This window comes from Sciurus vulgaris, assembly GCF_902686455.1.
Source record: "Sciurus vulgaris genome assembly, chromosome: 12".
Lineage (NCBI taxonomy): Eukaryota > Metazoa > Chordata > Mammalia > Rodentia > Sciuridae > Sciurus > Sciurus vulgaris.
The window spans coordinates 81,897,898-81,922,443 of record NC_136473.1 but is presented as its reverse complement, the minus strand read 5'-3'; the positions used below and the strand labels follow the sequence as shown (position 1 = coordinate 81,922,443).

The window sequence follows — 24,546 nt, the reverse complement described above, 5'->3', positions numbered from 1 at the left end:
GACCCTTTCAGCCAACCTGCTGGTGTGCTTTCAGAGTGTGTTCAGAGAGGAAGAGGGATGAATCTTCAGGGCCGTGTGGGGTAGAACCAACAGAGAGGCCATGGGAACATTTGTAGGTGTAAGGCTTTTTTCTCCCTGTGCTGGAAGCCTAGGTGGAGGAACAGGGTCTCCCTCTTTTGTAGGGTCTCCATCCTAGAACCTCAGGCCTGACAACATGGCCTGTTTTCTACCATTAGCCCTGCGGCTGCCTCTGCTCTGCTGCTGACCCTGGTTGCCCGTTGCTAAGGCAACAAAGTCCTCTCATTTCCTGAGCTTCATAGAATCTCGGCACCCATTTCCGCTGTGTCCGCATCCACCCTCACCAGGGTAGAGGTGCCCTGCTATTGCTTCTATCCATGCCAAGGGCTCTGTCAGCTCTGTCAGGTCTGGCAGCCATTGATTTCAAAAAAGCAGAGCGGTCAATGGACACCCTTCGCAGCGTGGCCTCGTGGGCACTGGTTCTCTGGAGGAGCAGTAGGACTAAGCAGTTGCAATGTGACAAAGCAGAAATCAGAACCACATCCCTGAGCCTCGTTTTCATGAGTTAAGTAGAGGGAATGGTGGGAGGTGTTGTGAGAATTAAATGAGATAGTGGACGTGATGATGTGCACAGGGTTCCGAGCACAGGCCCGTCCAACACGTAATGGGGTGTCCAATAAATAAATGAAAGCCCCCTTTCCCATGTTTTCATGGCTTAATACGCCTGTAGGCCAAGCACCAGGCAGCTAGAGAACATCTTCCATGTTTCGGGTACTGCCAGCTTCAGGCACTGGAGGATGCAGCTCCTGCTGTCAGGGAGTCTGTAGCTCAGCTGGGGAGCCAGGCCCCTGGCATGATGAGATCAAAGACAGCGGACTACAGTGTGAGCTCTCTGGGCCTGTCCTTAGGTCTCTGGCTATGGGAGCCCAGAAATAGAACTACAGGGGCCCCTCAGTTTCTACCACCAAGAACCAGGAGCCTGACTAGGCTTTCTGTTTTGCCTAGAATTGCTTATTACAGGGTTTTTTTTTTTTTTTTCTCTCTTCTTTTTCTGTTGCAACAAATTTCCTTTCCTAATTTGGTTTTGTTTATCCCACTATTAAAGTGGGATTACTTAGGAGTTTATCCCAAGTAAATGATCATCAATGTATACAAACATCTAGCTACAAAAATGTTCTCCGCAGGATCGTTTATCACGGTGGAACAGTACAATTTGAGTGGATAGCAATACCAGATGTGTTAGTGGTACAGCCATCTAGTGGAAGGGGTAATGTCTAAAGTGCCTAATGCACGCATAGGGACTTGTAAGAAGTTCATTCACTCAATCATTCATTCATCTGATTATTCATTCAACTAACATTCCTTGAGCACTTTCCAGACAGCCCCATGTTAGAGTATTTTATTCAAACTGTTCATGGATAAGAATGTGATCAGACATTAAGGATTCATGATGGGATGGTGATGAGAACAGTCGAGCAGGGATTTCTGGGCAACTCAAAGCTGAGGCATGCCACATGCTGCATGTTAGGCACCTTCGATGGCCGGACCATCTCCAGTCTGCAGAATCCTGGAACCGAGCTGGTTTCTACCGCTCCCTGAGAGCAGTAATGTGTGTGGTCAGTCAAGTTCAAGATTTGCAGTCAGGACACCTTGGTTCTGATTTCTCTTAGCTTTTTTTTAGCCATCAGTGAAATGGGACAGTAGTATTGGCTGAACTACTACTGAAAAGTCATAAGACAAATGGGGACAGTTAAGTGGCCCTCTCTGAACTGTGTGGAAGTGAATACGCAGAGATTTGTTTTGTTTTCTGAGAACAATATGATACTCATTGTTCAAGTAGACCCTCTGGGTCTTGGGTTGGTGTCCAGCTGTGCTTTTCTTGAGAATGACTTCTCTTTTGGTCTCAGTAGCCACCTTCTCCCATGCTGTCTGGTACCCAAGCCCATCCTACCATAGCCAGGCACTATCAGCACAGCAGCCCAGAGTCTGCTCCATCTGAAGCCAGGGTCATCACTGGGAAGGTTCCATGGAAGAGCCCACCCCTTAGAAGCAAATAATCACACTCCATTTAAAGCCGGGATAGTGTTTATTTGTGTTGGTCAGGATCAGATTGAATTGCAGGGTGTAGGGCCTGTCTCTGAGGAATTTATCATCTAGGCCAGCCACTCTGACTAATTTGAAGGACACACTGACAGCAGGACATCAAGCCAGGGAAGACCGCAGGGAGCACCCTGGAGGATTGATTTCCCACAATATGGCTGCCGGCCCCAGAGAAGTTTGGTCTTCTGATGAGAGAGAATTTGTGTGTGTTAACATCAAGGGACAGAAGAGAAAAAAGGGAAGGAGGTACGGAGGGAGGGAAGGAGGAAGGGAGAAAAGAAGGAGAAAGAAAGGAAGGAAGATCTTTGAAGAGGGATCCTGTGGCCCCAGGGGTACCAGTGTGCGTAGCTGCCCTGCGCCTCTGGGCCAGCTCTTCCTAGCACAGTCTCTGGCACGGAGTTCTTGTTCCTTCCCTAACCTCTCTGTCACACCAACCCCCTCACTGTCTTGCAGTTAGAACCTTCCATAATGATAGAGGAAGGCCCAAATTGTCTTCTGTTCCAGGCCCGCCTGCTGCTCCTCCTTCCCCTGTGGTCGGCTCCAGAAGCGGTTGCCCTGGGCATGGCCACAGGAAACCCAGACCAGCTCAGCTTTGCAGTGGAGTTGCAAAGAGGCTTGGCCTCTCTGTGGCTTTGCATGTCCTCTACTGACTACGAGAACTCACATTTCCCAGAAGGCAGCGGGCACACAGTGGAGTCAGAACCACCAGACTCATCCCATACTCCAGCTGCCCAGATCCACCATGGGCCTCCCAGTGCATCTTGGCCCCCAGGAGTCTCTGCCTAGGAGATTGTAAGAGAGGCAATCACAGTATCAGGATTCAGAGAGTGGACCCTGGTCAGATTGGCTGGGTTCAAATTCTGGTCTCTGCATTTATTAGCAGTGTAACCTTCCATAAGTTATTTAACCTTTGAGCTGTTTATAAAATGAGACGTTCCCCTAGGGTTTTTCTGCTCATGAAAAGATCTAATGTATGAAAAGTATGTAGAACAGTGCCAGGTACATAGTAACACCCAACAAATATCTACCATTAACTGGTTTGAGGTTGTGTTCCTGTTTGGGGGATATGACGAAAGCTATGGGCATTATGTCCCAAAACCACACATTACCTGCAGTTCATGGGGTGTCTGGACCCCAAGTTAGGAATTTGGTCTTTTTTCTTTTTTTTTTTTTGTACCAGAGATTAAACTCAGGGGCACTGAACCACTGAGCCACATCCCCAACACTTTTTTGTATTTTATTTGGAGACAGGGTCTCACTGAGTTTCTTAGGGCCTCACTAAGTTGCTGAGGCTGGCTTTGAATTCTATATACTCCCGTCTTAGCCTCCCAAGTTGCTGGGTTTACAGGTATGCACCACCGTGCCTGGATAAGAATCCAGGCTTAAAAAACAAAAAAAGAATCCAGTCTGGACAACCTATGTTGTCTATTTGTGTGTGTGTGTGTGTGTGTGTGTGTGTGTGCGCGGTGCTGGGGATTGAACCCAAGGCCTTGATGCATGCAAGACAAGCACTCTACCAACAGAGCTATATCCCCAGTCCAGTGAGTTTCTATTTCTGAGCATTTATTGAGCACTCTTCAGTGCAGAGGATTGGGCTGGGCAAAAGGGAGGAAATGAGAGGGGGCCACCATCTGTCAAAGAAGACAAGACTTGCACTTGCTCTCTATAATCTGAGGTTGGAGGTGTTAAGAGAGGGAGTGTCAGATGGAGCTCTGGGAGTTTCGGGAGAGGCATCGTTTCCCTGGAGAGATCCGAGGAGACTCCATGGAGGGGGTGGTATGAGAACTGGGCTTTGCAGGAAGACTGGTTTGTGCCTGTGACTGTAGCTTAGGGAGTAGCCACCCAGGCAGAAGGAGCAGCCTGAGCCTGGCACTTGTGGTTGTAGTGTGCAACCCAGACGCCTGTACTGGCCAGTCCTTCCCAGCTCCTCAGGATTCCTGTTAGCAAACAGTGGAACCCAGCCCTGCTTAACTTCACAGAAAATGTGCTTGTCTGCCATCCTGGTAACTTCTTGAGCTAGCAGGAAGGCTGAGGAACCAGGCTTGGAAAACCTGCAGTTTCCAAGGGAGGCTGGTCGCAGTCACTGCCTGAGTTACACCACAAGAAGACTGCTCAGATCAATTCTGCTGCCACCGCCAGAAATGCAACAGAGCCACCACTGCATCTGTCACCACCACCACAGGCCAGCGGTGTGAGCTCTGCCCGTTCGTTCCCTGCCCATTTTTATGGTCTGTGTGGACTTTGTGTTGCAGGCAGAAGGAGGCGGAGTTGACAGGGTTGTTGCCCCATCCCTCTGCCTCTGCTCTCTGACTGGACACCCCTGCATGTGGCAGGGGACATGGAAGCCAGGAAGCACGGGGGCCACGTCACTCTGTTGAGAGGAGAGGAAAGCTGCAAAGCATTCAGGCCTTTGTCAAATCCCTACCCAGAAAAGCCCCAGGCTTCCCGGCTGCCCTGCAGACAGTCCATCTTCACCCTCCATGATGTTTTCTCCTTTAAAGTCCTGATACAGAATGGGGTGGCTGCAAGTAACGTGGCTTTCCTCTTCCAACGCGTGTCTAGCCCCTGGCACTCCATGCTTCCTTTCCCACATTGACTGGGGAAGCAGGTGGGGAGAGAACTGAGCTGAGAGACACCATGTTCTCCCCGGGGTTCCTGATGGACTCCAGAGGCCCTCTCAACCCTGTCCTTGTGTCTCTGTGCCCTGCTGCCCTCTGTCTCCTAGGCCCTCTGTCTCTTAGCCTTTCTGCCCATTAATCGCTGAGCTATAGGATCTTGTTCTATCCATTAAGGAATTTATAGCATGTTCAATTCAAGTCAGCCAGTATTTATTGACAGCTACCTTAGGAAACACCGAAACCCACTGGAGTCGGCAGATCTTCTCCTGAATTCTTTTTTTGGGGGATAGTGCATTGGGATGATGGACGTGTCTGCCCTTAGCTTGCCCCCGTCTGATGGAGGAAACATTCCCAGACCTCTCTTTTTGGAAGGGGAATCCAAAAACAAGCAAGGACAAATAAATACCTAATGATAAAACTGAACCTGATGTTGGAGGCACTCAGAGTGTTCATATCCAAATCCAAAGGTCACGAAGGAACTATTTCTTGGATAAAGTTTTCCTTGAGTTTATTATAAAGGAAAGAGAAGCAGAGGGGGCAAGCAGCAAGGAAGAGAAACTCTAAAACATAACATGTATTTGCATCTTGGTTCTTGATCACCAGACTTGGGATACTTCTTAATTTCATATATTCATATTCATTTTCTCATTCCATGCGTTTTACACTTGATATTATTTTTTATTTTATGTTATTTTTGGTGCTGGAGATTGAACCTGGGGTGCTCTATCACTGAGCTACTTCCCCAGTCCTTTTTATTTTTTTATTTTGAGGCAGGATCTCAACTAAGTTGCTGAGTCTGGCCTCGAACTTGCAATCCTCCTGCCTCAGCCTCCTGAGTCACTGGAATTTCAGGCATGCACCACTGACTTTTTAAAACTTTTTATTCTAAGATAATTATAGATTCACATGCAGTTGTAAGAAATGATACAAAGGGATCCAGGGTATGTTTTACCCAGTTTCTCCCAAAGATAACATCTTACAAAATTGTAGTACATCATCACCGCCAGCAAATGGGCATGGATACAGTGAAGGTGTGGAACATTTCCTCCACCACAGGATCCCTCACCTGCCCTGCATAGCCACACCCACTTCTCTCTAGCTCATCCCCTTCTTTGGCTCCTTTGACTAATTTGTTCTCCATTTCTATACTTTAGTCATTTCAAGAGTAGAGAAATTGTGAATGAAGTCTTCATTTCTATGGGATAGGCAGTTGTCTGCTTGTGTGTTTAGTCTCTTTAAGAATCTGCCAAATCATTTTCCAAAGCAAGGATGCCATTTCACATTTCACCAGCAACATAGGAGTGATCTGTTTCTCTGCGTCCTGACTGACTTCTGGTGTAGTTACTGTTGTAAAATTTTAGCCATTCTGCTACGTGCCTGTGATATCTCATTGTGGTTTTGATTTGCATTTTCCCAATGGCTAATGGTTTTGAATTTCTTTTCATGTGCTTATTTAGCCATCTGTGTATCCTATTTGGTGAAATGACTCTTTGTGTCTTTTCCTTATTTCCTAATTGAATTGGTTGATGTGGAGTTTTGCAAGTTCCTTATCAAATTCTATATGCAATTCTGTATACTAGTTCTTTGTTGACTGAGTGGCTGGCAAATATTGTCTCCTCCTCTGTAGCCTTTTTTTTTTTTTGTTTTGTTTTGTTTTTTGTACTAGGGATTAAATCCAGGGACACTTAGTCACTGAACCACATCCCCAGCCCTTTTTCCCCTAAGTTGCTTAGGGCCTTGCTAAGTTGCTGAGCCTGTCTTTGAACTTGTGATCCTCCCAAGCCTTTGGGATTACAGGTGTACACTACCAGATCAGGCTTCTTTTCATTTTAATAGGATCTTTTGCAGAACAAAAGTTCTTTAATTTTGATAAACTCTATTTTACCACTTTTTCAATTATCAAAATATCAATTTTTTAAACCTGTTGTTTTGGTTGTCAGATCTTAGAACTCCTCCTAGCTACAGAGACCAGGGATGTTTTTCTGTACGTTTTTTTCTAAAAGTTTATAGTTTTATGTTTAACATTTAAGTCCATGACATTTATTTTTTTATTTTTTGATATTGAGGATTGAACTCAGTGATGCTTTGCTACTGAGCTACATCCCCAGCCTTTTAAAAAACATTCATTCATGTATTTATTTATTTATTTATCTCTTTATTGTTTTGAAACAAGGTCTCGCAAAGTTGCTAAGGCTGGCCTTGAACTCGCCATCCTTCTGCCTCAGCCTCCTGAGTCACTGGGATTACAGGTATGCACTGCTCTACCCAACTCCATGATCCAACTTTCATATGATGTATAAGACTTAGATTGAGGTTTTTTTTTTTTTTTTTTTGGTCTATGGGTGTCCAGTTGCTTTAGTACCATCTGTTGGGAAAGTTCCATTGAATTATTTTTGCACCTTTGTCAAAAATTCCCTAGGCAGGTGTATAGCTCATCAACAGAGTACTTGCCTAGCACACACAAGGCCCTGAGCTCACTCCCTAGAACAGCAAAAAATAAATAAAAATCAGTGAGGCATATTCATGTTGGTCTCTTGCTGGGGACTCTTACATTGTTCCTTTCTGTTTACAGAACTTCCTTTAGTCATTCAGTGTACATCCCCTGGCAACAAATTCTCCTAATTTCCCTTCATTTGAAACGATTCTTGAGTTTTAAATGTATTCCTGAAGGATATTTTTACTGGTATAGAACTGTAAGTTAACAGTTCATTTTTCAGCATGTGAAAAATGTTGTGCTATTTCCTTTTGGTCTCCTTTGGTTTGTGATGAAAATCTGCTGTTATAATAGTTTTCCCTCTACAGATTAGGTTTTCCTGTGTCTCTAACAGCTTTCAAGATTTTTACTTTGTTTTTAATTTGCTGATGTTTAATTGTGATGTATCTTGTTGTGTTAGTCATATTTCCATCACTGTGACAAAATACCAGAGAAAAACAACTTAAAGGAGGAAAGATTTATTTTGTCTCATAGCTTAGGAATTTCAGTCCATGCTCAGTTGACTCTATTGCTTGTGCCTGAGGCAAGTCGCAGAAACATGGCAGAAGGGCATGGAGAAGGAAAGCTGCTTCCTCCTGGCAGCCAGGAAGCAGAGAGAAAGAATACAAGAGGTTAGCAACAAGAAATACCATTCAAGGACACAACCCCAGTGACCTAATTTCTCCAAGTAGGCCCCACCTCCTAAAATTTCCACCCCTTTCCATGGCGACATCAGTTACGAACCCATCAGTGGACGAATCCCAAGAGCCCCACCTCCAACACTGTTGCACTGGCAACCAAACTTCAACACACGCCTTGGGGGACATTTCAGATCTAAACCATAACACTGTTTCCGGTCAATTTGTGTTTGCCATTTACTCTCTTTCTTGAATCTGTAGGTTTATTTGTCTTGCCAATTTGGGGAATTTTGGAGCCATTTTTTGAGAACACTTTTCTAGCATTATCTTCTTTCTCCTGTCTGACCAGGACTCCAATACCATAAAAGTTAGCTCTATTGTGATAGGCCCACCAGTCCCCAAGGACCTGCTCCATTTGTTTCAGTCTATTTTCCTTTCCTTGTTCATATTGTATGATTTCTATTGTTCTATCTTCCAATTTACTCTTCCCTCTGTCTGCGTTCTGCTATTGATCCCGAGCATTGTATTTCAGCAATTGTGTTTTTTGGTTTAACGTGTCCCATTTGGTTCTTCTTTTATAGCGTCTATCTTTTGTTCTTCATTATTGCTGGCTTGGGGTGAGGTTCCAGCTCCCCACCAGGCCTCCTCGACACCATCCTTGGGAAAAGAGAAGGCGCTTGTTCCTGCTAGATGGGGGTGGGAGGCTGGGCTCCTGTGGTCTCTACTGACAGTGTGGGGGGCTGTGTGATCTCAGCCAAGCAGGGGGTGGGTGAAAGCTTTGGCTTCTCAGCCTTCCCTGACGCTGGCCCCAGCAGGGTTGTTGGGGTGCCTCATCACAGCCTGATGAGGGTGGGCTCTAGGCTCCCCACCTGACTCTGCTGGCGTGTGTGGAGATGGGACCACAGTTTTTTCTGTGGCATTTGGCAGGAGTAAGCAGTTATCGTCTAAAAGTTTTCTGTCCTGCTGGGCTGCCATCTTCCTGGTCTTTGGCTAGAGAGAGCAGGCTTTTGAAATTTTGTGCCCACTGGTATTTCTTGGTTGCCAGCCTCTTTAGCTCCAAATCCAGATGTGTGAAGTAAAGGAAAACCCAGGGGCCTCACTCCTGGAACCATTTCTCCTGTCCTGAAGTGCCTAGCCCGTCTGCTTTTTTGTCTTCACCTTTGCTTTATGTATAATGCCAGGTTGTTATTTGCACTTGGAGGGAGGGAGGAATAGGGAAAGTACTTGTATTAGTCAGGGTTCTGTAGAAAAACTGAAATAATAGGAGATTATTATGAGAGAGAGAGAGAGAGATCTATCAGGGAAATTGGCTCATGAAATAATGGAGGCTGAGAAGTCCTACCAAAAGCCATCTGTAGGCCAGAGAAGGAGGGAAGATGCAGCATGGCTCAGTCCAAGTCCAAAGGCCTCAGGACCAGGAAAGCTGATGGTGTAACTCTCAGTCCAAAACCAAAGGCCTGAGAACCTCTACTGCAAGTCCCAGAGTCCAAAGGCCAGAGAACCTGGAGTCCTGATATCCCAGGGTAGAAGGAGAAGGGTGTCCCAGCTCCGGAAGAGAGAACAAGCAAGTTCACCGGTTCTCTGCCTTTTAGTTCAGGCTGGGCCCTCAGTTAACTGGGTGGTGTTCCCTTCCTTACCCAGACCACTGATCCAAATGTCAGTCTCTTCCAGAAACACCCTCGCAGACTATTATGGTTTGGATGTGAGCTGTCCCCCAAAAGCTCACATGTGAGTCAATGCAAGAAGGTTCGGAGGAGAAATGATTGGATTATAGCCTTAACCTAATTGGTGGCTTAATCCCTGATGCGATTAACTGAGTGGGAACTGGAGGCAGGTGGGGTGTGTTTGGAGGAAGTGGTTCATTGGGGGCGTGGCTATGGTGTATATTTGTATCTGTCGCACAGAGTCCCCCTCTCTCTGCTTCCTGATCACATATGAGCTGCTTCCCTCTGTTACACTCTTCCACCTTGTTTCACCTCATCTTGAACCCCAGAGAATAGAGCCTGTTGTCTATTGATTGAGACCTCTGAAACCAAAAGCCTGCAAATAAGTTTTTCCTCCTCTACAATTGTTCTGGTTAGATCATTTAGTCATAGCAGCAAAGAAAGCTGACTTAAACACAGATGTACCCCCAAATACTGCTTTACCAGCTACCCCTTAGTCCAATCAGGTTGACACCTAAAGTTATTAATCACATTGCACCATCTTCCTGGAATTAAGTTTTGGACACCCATTCTATTACAGCCCTTAAAAACAAATAAAAATTTTTTGTTTGTTTTTGGTACCAGGGATTGAACCCAGTGTTGCTTAACCACTGAGCCACATCCCCAGCCCTTTTTAATGTTTTATTTGGAGACAGGGTCTTGCTGAGTTGCTTTAGGACCTCACTAAGTTGCTGAGGCTGGTTTTATACTTACAACCTTCCTGCCTCAGCCTCCCCAGCTGCTGGTTTTGTTTTCAAAGAGCTCAAAGCCTAGCAGAGGAGAGAGGTGCACATGAAGACCAAATATCATATTGAAGTACCTCAGTGGGAGAGGATGAGGTATTCTGGAGGCCTGAAGAAGGTGGGGTTTCCACCCTACCTGGTATGGACAGAGCTGGGGCAGGGACACCTTTTTTATTTTATTTTATTTTTTTGGCAGTGCTGGGGATTGAACCCAGGGCCTTATGCTTGCAAGGCAAGCACTATACCAACTGAGCTATATCCCCAGCCCCAGGGACACCTTCTTGGAGAGGGTGGGTTATGTTGAGGCCAACTTTGAAGATAAGCAGATTTCTGAATGGACACAAGTGTAAAGGACATTCCTCCCAGGGAAAACAGCTGAGACAAAGATGTCAATCAGCAAACTGAGGTTGCTCATGGTGGGCAGGTGTGGGAAGGTTGAAGATCGTGGTGTGATGAAACCAGAGAAGTTAGCGGAGGTAGGGAAGTGGGTAGAGACTAGATCACGGGGGGATTGTTTGCTCTGCTAACCCTTAAAGCATTTTAAGCATGAAATGATATGGTTAGATTTACATTTCTGAGTGGTCAGCCTGGGATGGTCAGTGCAGGAAGAAAACAGCCGGCAGGTTTTCATTATGGCTCAGATAGTTGAGCATAGACAGAGATGGTGGAGACGGATTGCAGGGGTGAAACTGAGAGATGCTTAGGAGACAAGCGTCACAGGATGGGGTGGATGAGGGAGCAAGGAAGAGCTCAGCCACACAGCTCCGTAGCTCCAACTGAGGAAAGGAGTATCAGATTTCAAGAAGGGAAGAAAGAAAATGAGTTCAGCTTTAGACATGTAGAGTTTGGAGCATCTGGAAACAGCCCAGTGAGGATGCCAGATGGAGAAATATCTCAACAGAGAAGTTAAAGGCAGAGAGACAGATTGGGGAGTCATCACACAGAATTGATAGTTAAAAACAGAAAGCTCACTGAAAGGGCTCTAAGAATTCAAAAAGATCAGAATTGGTGGTACACACCAATTTGGGAGGCTGAGGCAGGAGAATTGAACATGTGAGGCCATCCCAAATAATGTGGTGAGACTGTCTCAAAAAAAAAAAAAAAAAAAGTTTGGTGATGTAGCTCAGTGGTACGGCACTTGCCTAGCATGCAGGAGGCCCTGGGTTCAATCCCTAGCACTGCAAAAAAACAAAAACACCACAGCCACCATGTTTAAGGAGTGGACAGCAGAAGAATCACGCAGCAGGGTCCTGTGGTCATATCAGTCTTATTAAGAAACTACTTCACATTTTTACAAGAGGAGCTTTGATGCAGACAACGGGCTACAGCAGAGAGAGAAGAGCTGAGGAGGGCAAGCAGGAGGAAGTGGCCACCACTACCTGGCAAAGCCCAGGGCCCTGTGGAATCTAGAACCACAAAGGGCCACCAAGGAGTCTTAGATCCTGTGAGGACACCTCTTGAAAATGGAGGTGAGAACTCTCCCTTCCTTCCACCCTCCATGGGTACCAGTGCCTTGTTGGCAGAAGTCCAGCTGATGCAGGGCTGCAGGAATAGGCAGGGGTGCCAAGGAGTGGGTGGCAGGCTGTAGGATGGCCAGAGACCACAGAGCTGGGAAGTTCCGTTTGATCCTGCAGTGTCCCATGTTTCGGAGAGGTCAGCCAACCTGGGGAGACGTGCCCCTGCGATTGAGAGACTAGGAGAACATGGCGACCTTCATTAAGAAAAGTGCTGAGGTCTAGTTCCAGGTGAGTCAATAGCCCAGACTTGCTGACTACAGATCTGCTGCTGTGACACCCTTCCACAAGCCCGGACCAACTGCTGCCCTTCTGAAGTCAAGACTCACCGCCACTCTCGGGTCTTAAGCTATTCATGCTGCTGCCAATTCCCCCAGTCTCTGAGCCTGTAGAATCTCTCAGTGACCCCTGCCATGTCCTAAGACCTGGACCGAGGCCTGGCACTGTGGGGCTCAACCCATCCTCTGACAACCCGGTGCCTAAACAAGGCCAAGCAAAGTGGATCCGAACCCCCTGGGCTCAGCCCATTTGGTGGCTTCTCAGCCTGCTCCCTGCCTGGCTGATTTCTTTGTGTGCCTTGGCTGGGCTCCCGCAGCGCCAGCCTGCTGCATGGGTATAATAGCCCTGATCGCTGTGCTTGTCAGAGAGGAGACAGCAGGGGCAAGGCCCCATCCAGGGCTCATCAACCCCTGCACCCCAGCTGTGTTAATTGTCCAAGCCCTCCAACAAGCCGACCCTGTTTTCCGTCTGCAATTAAGACAGAACGCTAGTTATCTCTCGTGCTCCCATTATCTGCAGACTCTGCTAAGGAGCTTTCTCTCAAGAGCAGCACCTGCAGAGGCCAGCAGAGGTTGGCGTTAACTGCTTCCCTGCTGGAGCCTCGGAGCCAGAGAAAATGGGTGAAGACGGCAGCTGAGACTGGCAGAGGCTTTGGGAGAGAGGGCAGCACTTGGGACCCTGGTGTGGTTCTGCTCAGGCTCAGTGGGTGATCTCTGGCCTTCCAAATCCTCTCTCCCCTCCCTTCTGCCCAGGGAAACTATGGAAATGAGTATGACACTGTTTAAGTTGCTGGCTCCCTTGAGTAACTGTATAAATCCCCAGTCTTCTATTATCATGACTAATAATACTCCAATAGTCAAAATTTGAGCCTCCAGAGAAAGCATGGAAGTAAACAGCCTAACAAGCAGTGGTGTCCATGCCTGGGGAAAGAGGAACCATCAGGGTTCTGAACTGCCCAGAGGGACTTGGATTTAGCAATCCCACTTTGCAGTGTGTCCTTCAGCAAGTCACTTAATCTCTCTGTGCTTTAGATCCCTCCTCTGCATCTAAAATCAGAATCCAATTAGATAATCTCCAAGATACCTTGTAATTGAGAAATCCCATTACCAACTATGATTCTTCTGTCGAATACAATTTGAGAAGGAAAATAGTATTTATTGAACCCCCAGTATCTGCCGGATCTTTCCTGTTTATCATTATTTCCGTTTTGAGTCTGAGAAAAAAATAAGGTTCAAAGAAGTTATATAAGTTGCCCAAGGTCAAACATCCAGCACTCAGAGGACTCTGGTCTCAAATCCATGTGTGTGAGTCTGTAAAACCTTGCTGTGTCCCTGATACCATGTTTTAAGAGTCTGTACATCTCTTGCTTCCTAGGAGATAAAACTACAAAGAGAGAAAAAGTAAACTAAACTAAAAACAAAGATTCTGAATCCTGGCCCTTGAACTTCTCTGGAGTCATAATGTGTTTGGGAAAGAGGAATACAAAGACTCTTCCCTCTGGTCTCTCTGTGTGACCAAGAGATTGCCTGAGATGTGTGTACAGACTCTTAAAGAAAAAAAGTTTGTAGCCAGGCTTGGTAGTGCGCATTTGTAATCCCAGCAGTTTGGGAGGTGAGGCAGGAGGATTGAAGGTTTGAAGGCAGCCCCAGCAACTTAGTGAGGCTGTAAGCAACCTAGTGAGACTGTCTCAAAGAATAAAAAGGACTGAGGATTTGGCTCAATGGTTAAGTGCCCTTAGGTTCAACCTTGGTACAAAAAAATAAAAAATTGCATAATCTTTGGGCGTTGGACTCTTGTTGCTATCTGGGTAAACTGAAGCCTGGAGTTGGAACACAGTTGCTATTTCAGCAGCCAACCTAGCCTGGAATGTGCTTGTGTGCATGTGCAGTAGAACCCTCCTAAGCCTATTTCTAGAATTTCCTCTGAGTCTGCAGAAACTACCCAGGGCTTAGGCTTAGCCTATCTGTCCAGCTGACAGGCTGGGATAGTCCAGATGCTCCACCAAGGGCTGAATTCTGGACCATTAGCTTGGTTCACTAATCTGCTCCTGAGTCATCCAGAGACGGGTCTGGAGAGAGTCTGGAACAGACATGAGGGAGATCAGTAAAGGTCTTGACCAGATGGCAGAGAACCCAGATCGTGGAAGCACACAGAAGGGGAGAATAAACCCTGCATTTCCAAACCAAGGTCTCACAAGAGTGAGGAAAAAGGCCTCAAATTCTTACCCTGGAAGTAAGTAAGTAAGGGGGTGCCACCAAGCCCCTGCTTGATGCACAATTGGTGAACAGATGCTTCCTGTCTTGGGTTCCCTTTTGAAGAGTTGTCCCAGGGGTCTAATCTTCTCAAGCTCTCAAGTTTCAAGCAGGTCCTTCATATCTCATCCCCAACATCAGACCCCAGGCTGGCGCTCCCTGGTTTTAGGATTCTGTATTTGTGATGCCTTCTCCATGGAGGGCTTTTTATAGAGTACTGGAAATTCTTACAGCAGAAAATCTCAATGTCTTCTGTGGTTTCTTGCAACATATTCTGCGAGGAGGAATAAGATGGGGGGGCACAGAGATAGGTTATTATTGACAGCTAAGTTTTGGAAATGCAGTGAGATCCATCTGTCTTTTGGAATCCTGATCTACATTAACATAGGAAAGGCTCTGAGAAGCTCTTCATTCACAAATGCCAAGGGAAAAAAATAGACCAATTAGGCTTCATCAAAGTTAAGAACTTGGGCTTCAAAGGACATGATGAAGAAAATGAAGGCTGGGAATGTACCTCAGTGGGAGAGCATTCGCTTAGCGTATGCAAGAATCAGGGTGCAATCCTCAGTACTAAAAAAGCGGGGAGGGCAAATGGCACTTGAATAGCCATTTCTTCAAAGAATAGATATGAACAGCCAACAAACCTATGTCAAGACGTCAACATCACTGATCACTAGGGGTGTGCAAATCAAACCCGAATGAGAAAGACACTAATAGGATGATGGGCTGAGGATGAGGCTCAGTGGTAGAGCTCTTGCCTGGCATGCATGAGGCCATGGGTTCGATCCCCAGTGCCCCAAAATAAAAAGAAAAAAACATTGTTTTGCTAATTAGTGGAATTTTATTTTTTCCAGACTTGTTCATAATGAACAACTCCAAAATCAGGCACCTAATACAATAAAAGTTTACTCTCTTTTGTACCATTCCCAAGAGGGCCTGGGGGGTTCCTTTGTTGTTGTTCTAATTAGTTATACGTGATAGTAGAATGCACTTTGACACATCACGCACAAATGAAGTGTAGCTTCTCATTCTTCTGATGCAGAATCACCCTGGTTGTGTAGTCATACGTGTGCACATATAATTCATTCTACTATCCTTCCTATCCCCAGGTCCCCTCCCCTCCTTCACTCCCCTCTGCCACATGCAGATGCTAATTCATAACGAGGGAGGGGGTGCTAGCTAGGGAAAAAGAAAAAAATTTAAAGAAAATCTCAAACTAACAGGATGGCCACTATCGAAATCACAGAAACGTTTGGGGGCTGTAGCTCAATGGTAGAGCCCTCGCCTACCATACGTGAGGCTCTGGGTTTGATCCTTAAAACTGTGAAAAAGCAAAACAAAACAATGACCTCCCCCCCAAAAAAAGCCTCACAGAAAATACACTTTGGCAAGGATGTGGAGAAATTGGAACAAAACACTTGGACTCTGTTGTAGGAATGTAAATTGGTGCAATCATTTGGAAAACAGTACAATGCTTCCTCAACAAATTAAAAATAGAATTACCATATGATCCAGCAATTCCATTTCTGGGTGTATACCCAAAAGGATTAAAAGCAGAATTTTGAGATATTTGTGTACCATGTTCATAGCAGCAGTATTCACAGTAGCCAAAAAAGTGGAATCAACCCATTGTCCATCAACAGATGGATGGATCAATACAATGTGGTATATGCATGCAATGGAATATTATTCAGTCTTAAAAAAATGAAATTCTGACACATGCTCTAACATGGATAAATCTTGATGGCATGCTATGTGAAATAAACCCTTGATAAGTCACTTCATAAATGACTACAAAAAGCCAAATACTGTATGATTCCACTTTTCTGAGTTCCTGGAGTAGTTGATTCCTAGAGAAAGAAAGAAAGTAAGAAAGAAAGTAGAATGGTAGTGTCCAGGGGCTGGAGGAGGAGAGGGAGAAGTGGGGAGTTGTTTTTTTAATGGGTACATAGTTAAAGTTTTGTAAGATGAAAGACATTTTGAAGAGAGATGGTAGTAATGATTGCAGAGCAGTGTAAATGTCCTTAATACCGCTTGCATTGATCTGCTTGGACTGCCATAACAAAGTGCCAAAGACTAGGTGGCTTAAAATTTTTTTTATCACAGCTCTGAAAGTCCACAATCAGGATGACACTGGGTTTTCACATGGCCTTTTCTCTGTGAAAGCCATTACAGGGGGGAGGATCCCTGACATCCCTTTCTCTTCTTATAAAGACACCGGCCCTATTGGATTAAGACCCTATCCATCTCACCCCAGCTGTATTCTTTAAGGTCCTCTCTCTAAATACATTTACGTTTTGGGTTAGACTTTTGGAAGGTGGGGAACACACAAGTCAATCCACAGCACCATTGAACTGTACACCTAAGAATGATTAAGATGGTAAATTTTATGTTATGTGTATTTTACCACAATTTAAAAAAATATTTGTTTTTCAAAGGACACTATCAAGTAAGTGAATAGACAACCCATAGGATGGAATAACATTTGCAAATCAGATATCTGAGAAGGGTCTAATATCCAGAGAATACAAAGAATTCTTTTTTTTTTTTTTGTGGTACTGGGGATCGAACTCAGGGCCTTGTGCTTGCAAGCACTCTACCAGCTGAGCTATCTCCCCAGCCCTACAAAGAATTCTTAACACTAAAATTCTTAACAATAAAAAAGACACATAACTCAACTTAAAAATAGGCAAAAGATTTGAATAGACATTTCTCCAAAGATATACAAGTGGCAAATAGGCACATGAACAGATGCTTGACATCATTAATCAATAGGGAAATGTAGATCTGAACATGAAATACCACTTTTCACCTACCTTGATGGCTATTATCAAAAAGACAATAAGAAGCATTAGCAAGAATGTGGGGAAATTGCAACCTTCATATGTTACTAATGGGAATGTGAAATGGTACGGTCACTTTGGAAATATTCTGGCACTTCTTAAAACATAAAAATATGATTTGACCCAGCAATACCAGTTCTAGGGATATACCCAAGAGAATTGAAGACATACATCCATACCAAAACTTGTACACAAATGTTCGTAAGCACCATAAAAGTGGAAATAACCTAATGACTGATGAACAGATAAATAAAACATTGTAGGATGTCCATACAATGGCACATTATTCATCCATAAAAAGGAATCGAAGTACTGACATAGGCTCCAACATGGATGAACCTTGAAAATATGTCATGTGAAAGAAGAAGCCACACACAAAGGGCCACATCGTATGATTTCACTGATGTGGATTTTTAGAATGGAGAAATCCACAGAGATAGAAAATGAATTTGCATTTGCCAGGGGCTGGGGCCAGGGGAAAAAGAGGGTGATTACTCTTAGATCTGTGTTTCTTTGGGGGATGGTGAGAAAGTTTTGAAATTAGGGAGTCGTGATGGTTGCACAACTTTGTGAGTACACTAAAAAACAATGCATTAATTGTACTCTTTAAAACGATGGATTTTGTTACATGCAAATTCATTTCAATTCATGAAAAAAAAAAAAAAAGAAAAGAAAAGAAACCTATTTAAACTCAGCAGTGCTGGGGATCAAACTCAGTGTCTCATGCATGCCAGGCAAGTGCTCTATCACTGAGCCACATTCCTAGCCCAAACCCAGTAGTGTTTGAACTAAATAAAGACAAACCTCTTTTAGCTCAGAAGACCCATTAACATCCAGTGGAAACAGTTAAAAATGGAGAAATTTCCCATTTTAAAGATAGGGAAAGGAGAAGGAAATTGACATCTATATCTTGATTTTAGTTAGTGACTCATAATGGAATGAAATCAAAGAAGAAATTTTAAAATTCTTTGAATCAAATGAGGACAGTGATACAACATACCAGAACATTAGGAAACCCATTCTAAGAGGAAAGTTTATATAAGAAAAGTCAGAACAGATATTGACTTTCTCAATAAGACCCTAAAGCTCAGAAAATAATGCCAAGAGTTAATAAAAGGAATGGCATCAAATTAAAAAGCTTCTGCACAGCAATGGAAACAATTAGGAATGTGAAGAACGAATCTACAGAAAGAGAGAAAATATTTGCATGCTACTCTTCTAACAGAGGATTAATATCCACAATAAATAAAGAACTCTAAGAACACCAAGAAAACAAATAACCCAATTAATAACTGGGCAAATGAACTAAAAGACACCTCTCAAAAGAAGAAATACAAGCATATATTATGGGAGGGTCCCCAAGGATAGGTTGTATGACTTGATGCTCACAGCTACCCTGTGAGGAAGTCATTATTATCTCCATTTCACAGCTCCAGAAAGTAGGTTGGAGGAGGAATGGTTAGTGAGCACTTAACACCCTGCTGCTAATAAGGAGTGGGAGAGGAAGTGTAACCAGGTCCCCCTGACTGCAAGGCCCGCACCCTCCCCAAAGCCCCACTCCACCTCTCCATTCCACTCATAAAGTTTCCCTAGCTAGGCAGTCCCTGCCAGATATATATGCCTATATATATACAGGCAGCTTTATTGAGGTATAATGAAATTCAAACAAATTTTCAACAAATGTACATGGTTGTTTAACTACCACTATAATCATAATTAAGAACATTTACATCTTCCCCCAAAAGTTCCAGCCGATCGCCCACTTCCTGGTTCCTGGGCTCCCTCCGCCTTGCTTTTTTTTGACACAGGCGTTAATGATGCATGACACTGAGCCCACGCCCAGTTAAGGAAGGGCTGCAGAGGAAGCTTGGAGCGAGCTGCAAGATGCCAGGAGTCAGAGCTAGGCATCAGGAGAATCAGGGGCACCTCCAATTCCATGCCCAACTTGTGGAAGATTGCAGACCGTGACTTCCTAATGGCCATTTCACCCCACCTGGCTCTCCCACTCCGTAACTGGCTTTGTTTTCTTGGATCCTTGACACCATCTACCCTGCTGCCTTTTTCCTCATAGTCAGTCAGTTCTGTGATTGGGAGCTACTTCTTTCTCTGCTCAGCTCCCAGCCCTTAGTGTGGTATCTGGCACGTTGGTACTACTGATTGCGTGCATGGGTGGACCAACCTGTCCTTTTCTCTTCTTAAAACCTGGATTTTGAATTCAAAGGTCTCTCAGGCTTCTCCCTGGCTCTGTACTCTGATCTTCTGACTCTTAATGTACAGTGGGGTCATCTGGGAGAGAAGAGGCTATCGTTGTTGCTACTGAGCTATGACTTTGGTCTGATAATGGATACGTACCCAGGGGATCTCTTCGTTCAGAGGTGGGCAGGAAAAGTGCTGTTTGCACAGTCTCTCTGACTTGGGGCCCCTTCTCAGCTACACTTGAGTGGCCCTGGTTGCTTCCAGTCAGGTGTTGGTCCTGCCTCTTGCAGGAGCCCAGTAGGCCTAGCATAGAGAGAAAGGGTGTGGGGAGCTAGGTTGGCTCTGGGACAGAAAATAAGTATGTGTAAATGTATGCAGATGTATGCAAATCTCTGCAGCTCTGCAGTCTGCCAGGCTGGCTCTCTGAGTAGGAGCCCCACAGCCCAGCCAGGGCCCCACCCTGAGTGTGACATCTTCTTCTGGCCCCAAGAATCTTCTTCCTGCTTCTCCCTCCCAGGAGCATCTGCTCCTTCTCAGTGGCATCCTCCCCTCAGTCCCACAGGGGTCTGAGAAGGTGAGAAAGCTGAGTCATGGGACAGGGGAGGGAAGGGACATGGCCTCCAAGAGAGAACAATCGAAAAGAGAAACAGCAACCAAAAGTGACAAGAGGGCCATCCCACACCTAGCTCTTGGTTGCAGGTCCTGCTTTGACCCCCAGATGTCAAAATTGCTATCTTTCAGATGGGGCGCCACTGCCCAGCATCTGGAACAATCCAAGGCAGAGCCTGGCAGCATCTTTGATGAGGAGGGCCCTGTGCAGGCCAAGCAATGGAAAGGCAGTCGAGACGGGGCCTCCTCTACCTTCCCTCTCAATCTCTCACCCTCCCCTCTCTCCAGCAGCAGGGCTCCTGAGGAGTGGAGGCTGCCTCACCTGGGTGGGATGGACCAGCTCTCCTGTCTTGGTCTGGGCCTTAGTGTTCTCACCGCTGTCTGCCTCTGCTCTCTCTGCCTCAGCTAGCACACACTTCCTCCCACTTGCCAGCAGCAAATCTTTCTGGAACCAACAACAGCAAACACAATCCTCAATCAGAGTTTGAGGGAAAGACACATAGTCCCTGCCTGAGTCCACTGCGAAGGGGCGGGGGTCAGGGGACAAAGGCCTAAAGAACAAGCAGCACTTCATCACCTGGAGACCCACACTGGAGTCTGACAGGTCCTAGCTCTACCCCTCATTCTGTTGGTAAAATAGATCCAGACAGTGCAAGCAATTTTCCTAGAGCCACACAGCCAGGTGGTATTATTGTGACTCTACCAGGGTCTCCTGGTTTCCAGGTGGTGCTCTGTCAACCGTTCCTTGCTGACTTACACTATAGAATGGGAATGAGAGGGGAGGTCAGGAATTGAAGGATGAGTGACCTCACTCAGAGCTTCCTGGAGGAGGTGGTGTTAGGATTATGCTCTAAAGACTGAACACAGTGGCCAAGGTTGAGATGACCAGTTGCACCCTATAAAGAATGTAAAGAAAGCACAGGTTTTGTGGTCCAGGTAGCAAAATGGATGCACCTTGCAGGAAGGGATAGGAGGTCCCATCACCAACAGAAAGAGAACCCACCCCTTACCTCCCAGCTCAGACCAGGATCAAGTCCAGGAAATTGGAATATGGTTGGTGGCTCCCTCCTGTCACCCTCAGATGCTGCCATTCTCAATTTGGGGCCATGTCTCCTCCTGGTCACATTTTCTTATTCCCTCTTCTTGATTTTAGGGGTCTCTGTGGACATTGTCTAACCTGCACAAGGTCCCCATCATAAAAGACCTCCCCAGAACCTGCCTAAAATGACCCCAGGGACAGAGCAGTGTTGCCCATCCAGAGATGGAAATGTGTAAACATCTGGAGCTGAGTGAGGACAGCAATCGAGAGGCTGGGGTGTGGGGCGGGGAAAGGGCTATCCAATCAGAGCTGTGCTTCTCTGGCTTTATGAGGCCTTAGATGATGGATGCCTTTCCTTGCCCCAACCTGAAGCCAGCAGTAGCCCACATTCATCCTTCAGCCCCACAAGCCTGTCAGCAGGTGTGGGGGGAGCAGTGTGGTCCTCAGGTCTCAATCCATTCCAGGCCAGAGACAACTTCCTCTCCCCTAGGGGAGGCTAATGCAGGCCCATAAATTAAGACATCTGCTCTCCCTCCAAGCCCGGGAACCTGGGGCTCTGTAATACCCACCCCTGTTTTCTTTGGCCCTATTTAACTTTCCTCCAATTAGTCAGGCCCTGGGGCAGTGGCTAGACGACAGATGAGTCAGAGGATTGCAGAAGCAAATCCAGAACCCCGCGTTTCCCCGGCGTGTCAGCGTCCTTTCCCTGCTGGCCCCATTCTCTTCTCATTCCTCCTTTTCTAGCATTCTCTGAGCTTCTGTGTCCTGGGCCTGCACCAAATTTGTAGTCATTTGCGTCTTGTAGTCTTTGTCATTATTGCTACTGATACCACTGGGAAGGGGGCAATTTAGCATTTGTCTGAGTACATAGTCTGTCTCCCCCTAACAGTTTGGGGCTCATCAGTGGTCTCAGTGCAGGCTCCTCCCCAACTCTGAGCCATTCCCTCTTCCTAGACTGTCCTGTCTGCCTCTGCTCCAGTTGCAGCTGCAGGGAGCCTGGATAGGCCTGGGACCCCTAAAGGCTCTCTGGAATGGGATGGTAACCCATCCCAGCTGCTTAAAAGCAGCTGTTAAGACTCTGACCTCAGCCAGGCATGGTGACACATGCCTGTAATCCCGGTGTCACGGGAGGCTGAAACAGGAGGATCGAGAGTTCAAAGCCAGCCTCAGCAAAAGCAAGATGCTTAGTAACTCAATGAGACCCTGTCTCTAAATCAAATACAATATAGGACTGGCGATGTGGCTTAGTGACTGAGTGCCCCTAAGTTCAATTCCTGGTACTTAAAAAAAAAAAAAAAAAAGACTGACTTCAAGTGCAGTCAGGGTCAGGGCAGAGGGAACATCATCGGTGCAGGTGGGAACGGGCCTAGTGCACCAAGCTGTCCTGAGAGCAGCTCCTGCCAAGGTGGAGAGTCAGGGAGTCTGACTGTGGGGGAGGGAACGTTGCTGTCCAACCCCATCTGTGGCTCAAGAGGCCATTCTGGGCCCAGGTGGCTCTTAGCCCCATGCTGGAGAGGTGCCTCATGCAGGCAAGGGCTCATTTCTGCCTCCTTGGCTCACTGCAGAGCCTCCCAGTTGAGGCAAGGTTGGAGTCTCAGGATGACACAGGAGAAGGCAGAGGAGGAGATGAGGCTAGAGTGCAATACTTACAGAAAGTTCCATAGGAGGCTACAAGGAGGGAGCATGGGGAACCAGCTTGTAGAGAAGGAGAAGGCTGCGAGGGCACCCAGGACCAGTACCCAGAACCCACATGGAGCCCTCAGATGTGGCTCGGGAGATGGGAGCTGTCCCCTGAGAAGCAGAAGTGGCTTCTCTCTGCATGGGTGTAGAGTAAGGCAAAGTGGGTGAGGAGCAGTAGGGAGGAGAGCTGGCCCTGTCTTCAGCCAGCCTTGCCCAGGGACAAAGCAGTGGGAAGGGAAGGCAGCTAGGCCTCCACCCTGGAACTGGCGGTCTGGGAGCTGTCCAGCACGGGAACCTGCTGAAACCAGCAGGGTCCCAGCCTAAAGGAGGCCCAGGGGAAGAGCCAGGGGCCCTTCTGCAGCTCACTGCCTCCTCTCTGCTTCAGGGATCGTGAGACTGATCTAGAGGATCAGACCTGGGAAAGGGAATGCTGAGCAGAGAATATTTGAATCTTCTGTATGGGACAGTCCATGGGTGGAGGGAAGAAGAGGACAGTGTGCAAGTCTAAGCATTGGTCAGAGGCAAGGTATTTGCACTTGTGCCAGGCACAGCCAGAAGGCCCCCAAGGGAAGGGACATGAAAGCATCAAGTTGCTTCATGCCTCTAGTGCTAACTGCACAGACAACAGTCAAGTGGCCCACTGGGGTAACCCTAGGCCCGCTAAATGCCTGAGGACTGCTATGTCCAAGCACATCTCCAAGGCTGCCAGTCTGGAGTGGTCCCCTCGTCCCTAGTGCCGATAGCCCATGCAATCTCATACCCAGCTTGAGTATCTGCCTCTGCTGCAAAGCTTGCTCCTTTAAGCTGGATTTTTTTTGGGGGGGGGGGGGGGATGCTAACATGGGCCCTGGCACTGTGCTAGGCACAGGACGTATAGGAGTCATTTAAGGCTCCTTGTCCTGACTCACACTTCAAATCAAACACTTTTTGCTTCTCTTCCCCTAACCAATGAACCTCTTCCATCCCACTGAAGCTTTCTCAGTAACTGCAGAGGCCCCACCCAGTTCTCTCTTTTCCAGTGTCTGAGTCAACTGTTGCCCCTTCTTCAATACTTCCTCGAAGCCCCTTCCCTCTCCCAGGTGCCAAGGGGTCATATCCATTCAGTGGGTCCCTCATCTCCAGATCATATCAGGCTTTTGATGAATTTGGGGACAATTTGGGGACTGGGAAGGGACAGGCTGGAGCAGCTGTACATACAGTCACAGCACAGAGGCTGGCTCTGAGGGATTAGACTCAGGATTAGCGGCTGGCCCTCCAGCATGGCCACTGTCTTCCAGCCAAGGGAAGGAGGAAGAAATCCCATCCCATTGCTCTTTGGCAAAGTTGAAAACTTTGCTTGCGTGTCTCTGGCAACCAGGATGTCCTCTTTCTTCTCCACTGAGCCACGTCCCTCCTGAACCAGCACTCTCTTTCTCTAGGACACTAACTGACTGGCTCTGGTTAGCCCCTTAGGGACTGCTTCAGCAATTTTGTACATCACCTGCGCCAGGCACGCCACTGGCCGTGGTTGGGAATGTGGGCTGTGCAGCCAGCAGCCTGTGCTTGACCATGAGCCTTCCCACCATGATTAAGGCAAGTGCCTTCACCTTGCTCTGCCTTGGTTTTCCCACCCATCGAATGAGAACAATAACGTTGTCTGCCTCAAGGGGTTTATGAAAATGAAATCGGCTGATACATGTGAAATGCTAGCAGCAGTGACTGGTGTGGATGAACACCCCATGAATGATAGCTGGGTGAACGCCCCATGAATGGTAGCTCTCTTTACGCCCCTGTCTCTCCTGTGGACCCCATCTTTCCCATCAGGCTAGGAAATTGCCATGAACACCTCTTCATGTATCTTC

At 46.6% G+C, this 24,546-nt stretch overlaps 1 protein-coding gene across 6 annotated transcripts in view; it reads left to right on the top strand.

The window, feature by feature from the left end:
- The window catches only part of NAV1 (neuron navigator 1), a 254,821-nt gene that overhangs the window by 28,257 nt on the left and 202,018 nt on the right, over window positions 1–24,546 (top strand). Inside the window, exon 2 of one of the 6 annotated variants that reach the window (XM_079106002.1) lies at window positions 6,910–6,985. The exons of the other annotated variants lie outside the window; for them this stretch is intronic. The gene's annotated coding sequence lies outside the window, so the exon portion shown is untranslated. The remainder of the gene's footprint in view (window positions 1–6,909; window positions 6,986–24,546) is intronic. 6 annotated transcript variants of the gene reach the window in all.